At 38.5% G+C, this 10,579-nt stretch overlaps 1 long non-coding RNA gene across 1 annotated transcript; it reads right to left on the bottom strand.

Moving 5' to 3' along the window:
• Window positions 1-2,869: 2,869 nt before the first annotated feature.
• On the bottom strand, window positions 2,870-10,200 carry LOC127385892 (uncharacterized). The gene is made up of 3 exons (XR_007889771.1): window positions 10,094-10,200; window positions 4,670-5,152; window positions 2,870-3,976 (listed from the first exon to the last, which is right to left on the bottom strand). It is a non-coding gene; the product is annotated as an uncharacterized LOC127385892 (long non-coding RNA).
• Window positions 10,201-10,579: the final 379 nt, after the last annotated feature.

Genomic DNA, 10,579 nt, shown 5'->3' with positions numbered 1-10,579 from the left:
AGAACACTTATAAAAGTTAAATGCTGCTTAAGAATTCCAGAAGGGACAGGAATCTAAAAGGAATCTAATTTTTCATTTGCATAAAAACTATCAAAACCACCTCTCTACTCTTCTCCTTTGTGAAAACATGAGGCAAACAGGAAAATATCTACATTTTACCATCTCAATTTCATTCTGTTGCACAAATTTTCCGTTCCAAACACAATGCATTACCCAAGGAAGAGTTCTAGTGATTCATCAACATCTGACCTAAAGTTTCTATACTATTAACTGTCACCTCTTCAACAGAAGCATCCAGACCTTGTGGATTTGTTGGGCTTCTCTGGGGTTCAGCTCATGATTATAAATGGCAAAGCATAGCCAACTGAGTTGCAAAAGGTAATGATGATGCAGTGAGCAGAAGATTGGTTTCACCCCAGAAGGTAATGTCCTCAAAACAGTAATCAAGAGAGTGATCAAGAGGACAGGAGAAGCTTGTCTTAATGCAAATACAGGAAAATATCCCTGTATGTAATACTGTAATGAAGAAACAAGTTAGCAAAATACATTGAAAAGGCAAGAAAAAACCCCATAGTGCTGTACAGAAGTTATGGTTAGTAAATGCTTCCTATGACAGGTTGACCAGGTATTTCAGGGAATGAATAAACCAGTAGTTTTGTTACAAAGTAATAAAGCTCTGAATATATCAGGAATCCTAAAATTCTTCAGGCTAATTCTAATTAAAGCATGTGACTTGTAACTCCCAGGCAGAGAGAGGAGATGCACCAATTAAGTCTCTCAAGTTTTGATCAGTAAGCAAACAGAGATTTTGGGCTATGGAAAATTTTCAAGACATTTTCAGTTTTTCACCAATACTACAACTGAGTTTTACGTGAGCTTTTTCAAAGATGAAAAGTGCAGGAAGAATATAATTTGGTTTACCTCTTGCCATTAAAATTAATATTGCCCATAATGCACACCTATCGAAAAACAAGCTCTTGAAATGTGTTCTACAAACAGGAAGACCAGTGTTGTACCACTGTGATGAATACCTCCTTACTTCTGTCACCTGATACAGACACAGTGGACCATATCCTACTTTTAGTTAATAATGATGATGTTGTTCATCTTGAACACCATAATGTTTTTTTACAAAAAGGGAAAAAACTAAAACACGCTGACACTTATATTATCTTAATCCTAGGCCACTGGTTTAGTCAGTCAAAAGGACGTGTACGCACACACGGTCATTTCACTTCTAAGTCTACAGCAATGTACATATTCTGTAAAGATTTTTTTCTCTTCCCAGTCCCTACAAAACACCTAAGTTAACGAGCTACTTACTGCTTTGTCACTGTCTGCTAGAACCAAAGCATCCCCTTGGCACCTCACCTAGCATGTTAGGTGACAAGACATCACGTGGGGGCAAGACATGCCAAAAACACACAACCTTTTATCCTAATGAACAACACACACAATCTTTCTTATCATTTAAATAATCTCCCTGCATATAAAGCAAATGGACATATCCTGGCCAGAATTTTCTGCGTAGCACCAACTGACACCTTGTATGATCAGCTATAACCTCCAAAGGAACTGAACTGTGAACCCTTCCCATGGTCTCTCTTCAGGAAACCTCTCTTTTTCTTTTTAATATATTTATCCCCTTTTAATGCTGGGGAGAGTTGGTATTTTAAACGTTTTGGGTTTGTTGTTTTGTTTTTTTTTTCCTGCAGGCTTTTCTGTACCTGTGTCCAAGGCAAAAAAGGTCCTCTTTATTAATATCCCAGAAAAGGGTGTTTTTACACTCCAATCAAAAAGCATTAAAATACAAGACGTGCTTTTTAGGGTTTTAACATATTTTCGATTCAACAATCCATTATAAAGAGGATATACACAGAAAGAGATCACTATTTCACCAGCAGCTTATTGGCTAAACACTCCTTGTACACAGTGATAACCAAATGGAAAACATATTTATTGCTTACCCCTACCAATGCTACCTGTTTCTAACCAACTTGTCCTCACAGATTTGTCTCCCACATTCCAAACACGACAGCATTAAAGATGGGGTGGAGTTATCATGTTTTGATTGTTTCTTTAAGCAGAAACCCATCTCAGTAATCAAATATTTCTTATTTTCTTTCTCATCACTTCCTGTAACTGTCAGTCCTGTATCATTTTTGTAAATATAAAACTGCTACAGAACAAAAGGTTTTGTTCTCCAGCCTTCTATGGATTCTGACAGGGAGTTAATCTCCTAGGAAGGAGGTAATCTTCAAACATTTCAGAAATACACAGCAGTTGAATCGAGGCCTGAAAAAAGCCTATGATACCGCACTTTACGTTGTCATCATTTTAATTATTAGAAAGTCTACAGCAGGCATTTTAAAGTGATGCTCATGCTTTTCTCAGAGTCTTGTTCAGCTGTGCTCTGCTTAACTCAGGAACCCACCACACGTTGGAGACATACTTGTTGCAGACAAAAATTCAACAGGAATGCAACAATACCAGTCATTTTAGAAGAGACCCACCTGGCTGCATAGAGACAAGATTCCCGAGTCAAGATTTCATGAACTTTCACTATTAAACTTCACTTTAAGAGTGGTCACTGACTTGGTGATGAAGCAAATATTGCCTAAGAGTAACTCAAAATTGCTGGTGCAGAAGGCTGAGAAGCCAATGTGTTATGCAGGCATTAGAACAGAAATACTAATAGAAGAGTCATGCAAATCCACTGGATACAATGCTACAGGCAGGCTCCTAGAGGCCTTCAGAAACTCTCAGTATCAATTTGATTAAAACAAAACAAACCTACTTTGAAGAAGCCTTGGAAGGTAGTATAACACTGATTGAAGAACCATGTGAAAACAAAGCTGAGGTTTCCTCATCTAGTGAAGGAACCCCAAGGGCTTCATTACGAACAAAGTATAAACTACATCACATTAGATGGACACTATGCAAAATAATAATAATAATTCAAGACTTCATCTATGTGCATACAGTCAGATGGTACAACAGGGAAGAGTTTACACACACGTGTTGACTCTTTAAGCAACTGCCAGTTGAAAAATGTGATTCTGTAGCATCCAAGAAAAGAAACTAACCCTGAACAATGAGGATTTAATTCAAGAAGTGACAAGCCATCATCTGAATAATAATGTCCTTGACATAACTGGTTTCCCTTTGTAGGACAGATACTGACCTCAATGACTCTATAAAGAAACATCTGAAGTTTTCTATATACAATCTATGTCATTATACTGAAATAAGCAGACTTCTTTGTTTATCCATAAGAGGTAGCATAATCAAACAGAAATCTATGCCAATGACGTATTTTTATATCTGTTCCTGAATAAGAAGGTTTTAACAATCAGCAAAATAATCTGAATGCAAACTATGGCACTAGATTAAACTAATACAGAGAGCTTAAAGCAGTGCACAGTAAATAGAGAAATTTATATTATACTTACACATGCAACAAGGACTATAAACTAAACTGAGGGCTGCATGGTATTAACCAACGTGAATTCATATACTATTATCTAAATTCAATCAGTAAAGCCAAAGGCTACTACAATTTTTTTTCTCATATACATTTATCAAATTAGCATTGCTTTACTTTGGATTAGTTACTTTAAATCCAGTAGGAAAGCACAAGGAGCTCTAGAAAAAGAAAAAATAACCACTAGCAACAGATACAAAAACACCAAGTTTCCTTCTCTTAAACACTTGTATTCAAGACAACTGATAGGGTATTTCATTTTCCCCACCAGCATTAAAGGCCTTAAGATATTTCTGAGTAGCAAAAAAGTTAGTAAATTCTAGGCTAGGGAATGCAACTGTTTGTACTATAGTCAATCTATCATGATTTGTTGTAAAAAAAAAAAATCTTACCACAGCTTCGGCTGAACTTTCCTGCAAATCCCACAATAATATGTTATTATCAACCAGCAAAATAATCTTCTTACCGCCTCCCATTGGTTCCCACATAACACTGTAAAACAGAAAATGAAAAAAACACAGCCTAATATTAAAACCAGTCAGAATTTGCACTCTATAGGCATTTTAACTCAGTGATTCTAACCTGTCACAAAACATAAGAAAACATATTCCTTATGGTTTTCTTCAGCTGAAATATATAATGTATTTTAAATGCAAAATCTGCCTTTAACTAGCAATCCAGCCCTTCTACACATACTTAATTAACATTATTGCAGCACTGGTCACTTAAAAGCTGTGTGATACCAAACTCAGACTTGCTTGTGCCATCTTTCAGTCAGTGCTAACCTTCACGTTACATTCTCTCTCTTAGGTGCTGTCCCCTCCAAATCTGTCAGAAAAAGGAATGCCACCCAGCTTCCCCAGATGCCAGCCTAACTCTAAAAAGGGAACTTCTCTAAATCCTCACTCCCTTTGTCTTCCATTCTGCATCTCGGATCACACAGCAATCATGCAAAGCAAACAGAGACGAGTCATTGCAGAAGTGATTCTGCATGCACACACACAGAGAAGAAACAGTCCTTCACATACACTCGAGTGCCTTAGCTTGAAACCTCAAGGCTCTCAATAAGTAACACTGTGCATCTTTTTTGAAGGTGCACCAAAAATTGTAGGCCTCAGAGCTTTGATGCAAACCTCTTCTAGTTCAGCAGCTGTCATCGTCACTCAATTAACACGTACTTTTTACCTGTGATTCACCAGCTTGTTGCTCTGTGAAGGAATGCAAGAAATCAGTCCCCATCTCTAGTTCTGCCTGTGAGAAGCAGCACATTCAAGCCAGCCAGTACGGGCAGCACAGCCAAGTACGTGCACTATAACCCTAAGAAATTCCTTTCTGAGGTAACAGGAAAATTAAAAGAATAATACTTATTTGATGAGAATAGGTTTCCACACCCAACATTTTATCTGAAATGTTGTGCAGCCTCCCAGTTATCTCTTAGTGACAAAATATAGCTGAGACAGAGATCACAGCTTTAGCTTCAACAGCGACATGGAGAAACCTCGTGCTATCTCCAGACAAAAACTTCAGTTACTCAAAGGCACTTGATATGTTGTTCTTCTCCTCAGTGCATAGACAAAGAAGTAACTCTTGTTGAAGTTTGTCAAGAGGCAAATCTCCAGACATACACTTTTCTAGTTTGTTCAGCTTTTTCATTCATCAATTCAGTATCTGCATTGAAGAGATAAAAGAAGGTTGCATGAGTAGATGCGCCCTTGGCTAAGTCAGCCCAACATTAGGCAGCCACTAATTATTTCCTCACTTGGTGCTGCACACTGCATGCTCCTGTTTTATCCCCAATTTGGCATTACTCCTACTTCTAAGACAGTGGGCATGACCTGGCTGGCCCCAGCTCTAAGTCATGGAATTCCATCTAATCTTATGGTATAAAACATGAGGAAAAGAGGAAGTTGCAGGCACAGGCAACTACAAAAAGTGACACCGTCTTTTTTTTTTTTTTACAACAAAAGTGAAACAACCTCAGGTAGTCAGTCTCAGCCGACAACTCTCAAAATCCTCTTGCTTCTTCTGTGACAGTGTCATTGCTTTTTACTTCTGTACTTTTAGCAAAAGAAGCATTAGATACACGACAGACAACAGCACGTGTTTGCTATGACAGAGAAGACAGACTATGCAGAGAAAACAGATCTATGTCAAATATTAACATCAAGTAGATGAAAAAGCTACAACTATACTTAAAAGGGTGTGTTTGTTGACTCCTCAACCACTGAACTTTTCCCTAAGGCAACAGAGCAGATCAAAGAAAGGACTAGCTTCTGCATCTATCTTCTGCTGGGACCATGACCTGCATCTGTATTATGTTCTCAATCCATGCAAATTAACTACTTAGAAAAGTTCCTTTGCAATGAGTTCTCCTGTGTTAGGACAAATTCACTTCATTTAGCACATTAAGCTACCATCGTGTTTTAAAATGTGTTTTAACAAGGACATAGATCTAGAATGATTCCATTCTTTGCTTTGAAATAGGCTGTTTTGGCTGTAGTAGTGCCAATTTTATTTTCAAAAGTGTTCCTTTTTAAAGTTGCATGGTGCAACTTGGAACAACTTAGAAGCAACTGCAAGTAAGTGTAGATAATAAAATATATGAAGCAGTTTCAATTACGTGTTCAACCATCATTTTGCCCACAAAAATGAGAAGTAACTAACTGGCACTGGTACAGGTATTTCAGAATTTCATATAGCTCTGCTGCACAGATGTATCAATTAGATCCTTCAAAGAAACGAAAGCATTTTATGAATACATATAACAGGATAAAAAAAATTAATGCACTACAACCTGCATGTGATCACAAGTAACATTTCACAAGCCTGTTTTCCAAAGTGAAATTAGAAGCAACCACATCCTCACACAACTGAATGGGTCACTAAGCAATCTTCAAGCTGATTCTGATCACATTTGTTCATTTCAAGTCTAAAAGTCTTCTTACATATTACTGAAAGTATAACTGGCATTTGGTGTAGATATATTTGATAGATAGATTTGATAGATATATTCTGATCAAATTTAACTTAACAATCTGGGCATGTAACACAGTAGTTTACTATTTCATTATTCAATTAATGAATTAAAATTATTCCCTCATATATGTGATTACATTGAATAGCTTGAAGTTTTAAACTTGCACACTACTAACTCAAAAAAACTCTCTATACTTCATCTTTGTTGCATCAGAAGTCTCTGATGAAGAATGTAAATGTGGAACAAACCAGCTGTGTACACATCAGTCTTCAATGATGATAATTTTTGTATTCTGTTTGTAATTAATCAGCTTCACCACTATGTATCCTCTGATAGTGCTGAAATTTTGTGCATGATGTGAAGAAACTGAAAGGCCTACCATACAATTAGTATCAGCAGGGCATGTTACAAAAAACCAAAAAACCCCTGGAGTTCAGTTTATATGCCAGCCCAGGCAACTGGCTCTCCTGACGCTATGAGAGGAATCTCTGTTTCAGCTGGATCTCCTTCCTCACAATTATATTTCTATTACTGGGACAACATAATATTAAGTGTTAAGATTTTCCATATAAAAGAAGTTATGACTGCATTTACTACATACCATTGCTGTAAAGCATATATATCAGCATCTGTATCAGTTAACAGACCATATATTCAAGACCATATGATCCTACTACAAGAAGTGTCACTTTCAGGTTTAAATTCGTTAGATACAGATATTTTTTTTTAATTTTTTTTTTTTTAATGAAACACTAAGGCAGAATTTTAACACGTGTATTCTGATGTCTATAGGATTACCATCATCACGACAGGAAACCTAAGTGGCACCTTAATGCAATGTGGAAGTGTAATGGTTATTAAAAACACCATTTTCACTTGTCTTTTGAGTTTCAGATTCTCTTACTTCTTGGCTTTTTTCCTTGAGACAATGTTTAGGATGCTTGGCGTATTTTTTAAATACTATTTTAAAGGCCAAGAAGATTAAGTAAAACACTTCTGGACCTCACTTCCAGAATGCACCTACCTGTCTTCAAGGTATCAATTGCAAATGTGCTTAACTTTCATCAGGTGACTTTGTTAATTAATGTAAGGAGATGTTATGCACAGTTGTCTTATGTATCTTGAATAAACTTTAATTCAAGCTGAAAGCACTGTTGCAGCAAATTTGTACTGTACTTTCGTAGAAAATAGACCTTAATGAGGTTGCTCCATACTATGTAATCACACAGCAAAGGAAGAGATGACTCTTGTCAGTACTCGATTTGGAGACCTTAAGATGAAATACCAAATAAAATATAATTCCTTAAAAAAACAAACAAACAAAAAAAAGTCAGCAGGCATAGCTCATTTATAACAACTTTTGCATTTGTAAATTCAAAACTCTAGTTTAATATTTAGTGATAAACATCCCCGAGTTTTTGGAACATTTGCAACTTCTAAAGAAAACTGTAATTTCTCTCCATTTCCTCTCAGATGTGGTAATATTTGCATGTGTCTTGAGGTTTTCACTCTGGAATTACTACATTTCAGAATTTTGCACTTGAAATCTTTGCATTGTGGCTCACAGGAGGAAGCACATAAAGTATGAAAAAGTCTTTGGCTTAAACCAAAGAGACCAATTACTAGGCCTGTTTATTTGCCTCATTTAAGCACCTGCTTAATTTTCTGAATTTATCTATGCTATACAGCAATTTGAGTGAAAACTCTGGTGGGTCCCAGATTCCAAGCCTAGAGGCAGTAGACAATCTCAGTAACTGAAAGCAAATAGTTATGCTTAATTTTGAAAGACATTAACTCACGCAATCCAGATAAAATAGACCTGTAGAAAAGCCCACTTCCTTTTCGCTTGCCCATAATGTCTTGGAAATCAGATTTTTGTCAAAGGTTCTATAAAAATTAGACAATTATTTCAGAAGATCTTGAGCAGAAGCAGCACAGCCTTCAGACACGTGAGGAAATTTTTAAGATTTTAGTCACAATCAATTGGAAATGCTATTTTGATCTTGATTCACAGATGAGAACTGGTATTTAGTATGTCTAAACTGCGTGGGTTTAATATGGAATTTTAGGCCTATTTGAGCATAGAATCCATAAAGGAGATGAGATAAAGGTAAGGAAATACAGGATTGGTTCTTCTTGATGCCAGTGAACAACTGAGCAAAACCAATACTTGACACACCAGACCTGGAAAAATATCTCCCCTCACTTTCTCCAGTACATGACACTAGAAACTGAAAAAACTGACAGATAATTTTTCAACTATCAGGTCTTCTTAATGGAAAAGGAAAACAGCACATAAAGGTAAACCTTAACGAAAAGAAGAAATAAAGCAGAGCACGGAAAATATTAACAAAAGCACAAGCAAGTGAAGCCCTGAAGTAGCAGCGATGACAGAGTTCACAATCAGTCGCATTTTCAAGACAGCTTTGCTTTTTACTTTTCCTTTTAACTACAGTCAAATCTCAGCTACTTACTACCTGCAATCCAGATCCATGACTATTGTGATGCACCTTGTGCTATGGGTGCTGAGACACACAAAATACCTCCCTGTGAGCTACCACCTGGAATGACAGAAGCTCACACTCGGAGCCAGAGATCAACATCACACACTGCATCTCTAAACTCTATGGTCAGCTACAGCACTTTCTCTGCCCAGCATATGAAGGTGTGATGAAAGCCTAGTGATGAAAGCCACTGCTATGAAGAAATACAATATTCAGGAAACTGAGATTTTAGGAAAAAGAAGCCCAGAGAACACGCTTTTGAATACACTCATATGTCCAGTCTTGTCCAGGAACCACCCAATAAATATTACCTTCTATTTAATTCTGGGTTGTTTTTTTGTTGTTGTTGAAATTTAATCTACAAGGCTCAAACTAGAAATCAGTGGCTAGAAATGGATGCTTGAAACTTACTGTGCAACGCATGAAAACTTAAAATCAACTGAATTAACTATCACTTTTAATGTCTACTTCTTTTTTCTGACTAACTAGCTACGGAAAAGTAACTTTTATGCAGCCAGATTTTGAGGAGAAACAGACTGATTTTAAGTCTTGTTCATTTTGATATAATTTAAAATTACTCATACCAGAATATATATGAGTTTAACAAGATTATGATGGATACCTTACACAGCAGGTGTCTGAATACAGAATCCAAAGAGGCCCTTCCTGCTCTCTTGTAAGACACTTACAGCAATATCTGACACTGATGTTGCATTATCCTTGTTCAGTTACAGTTCAGAGTTGTCACCTTTCATTCACAAAAATCTGCTCTGTTATTCCACTTTTTTTTGTTAAAATTCTCTAATAATTGTGAAAGGGACTTGCATGATCACCTCCTACACAGTATTCCTTCTGACAGACAGGTGTCCCTGGGACTACAGCAGACCATGTTCTTATGGTTTTAACCCTTCCTACCCGTGGAAGAAGGTCAGGTGCTCCCAAAATTATGTCAAACAACATTGCAGTTGGTCAACTATGGACTGAGCACATTGACACTTCTTTGCCCTGCATGTGCTGGGGAAGCAGTGGGAACACGTCCTACACGTGCCCGTAAAGCAAAGAACTTGCAAATACACAACAGACAAATTTAACTTTCTTTGAATCGATATAAAGGAAAGGGAAACAAACCTCTGCAGTGGCCTCTGCAGGAACGCAGCTCTCCTCGCCTCTTCTCAGGCAACGGAAAACAGCAGCTGAACAGGCACCAGCAGCAGAACGAATCCTCAGCCTTCACGTGCCACTTATGTCAAGCCCGTTAGTGAAGACTGAAACAACAAAGACCGAAGCTCAACTCGGCCGCTTCTAACAACAATCGCACCCCGAGGGTCTCAAGCAGTTTTCACCCCCCCGCCGCTCCCGCCGCCTCCCCGCGCTGCGTTGCCCCCCCCGCCCCCGCTCGGCACCCTCCCCTGGGCCCCGCAGCCCCGAGCCCGGCCCCGCACCCTCTCTCCCCGCCCCGGGACAACCGACCTCCCGGCCCAGCCCCGCGGGCCCGGCGGGACGCGCCGCCACGTCTCTCGGCTCGGGCCGCGCGCCACGGGGGCCGGGCGAGGGGCGGGGCCCCGCCCACCGAGGGGAGGCCTCGCCGGACGCTGCCGCGCATGCGCAGCCCGG

This window comes from Apus apus, chromosome 5 (assembly GCF_020740795.1).
Source record: "Apus apus isolate bApuApu2 chromosome 5, bApuApu2.pri.cur, whole genome shotgun sequence".
Classification (NCBI taxonomy): Eukaryota; Metazoa; Chordata; class Aves; order Apodiformes; family Apodidae; genus Apus; species Apus apus.
The sequence above is the reverse complement of the archived record's forward strand: the minus strand, read 5'-3'. Positions and strand labels throughout refer to the sequence as shown.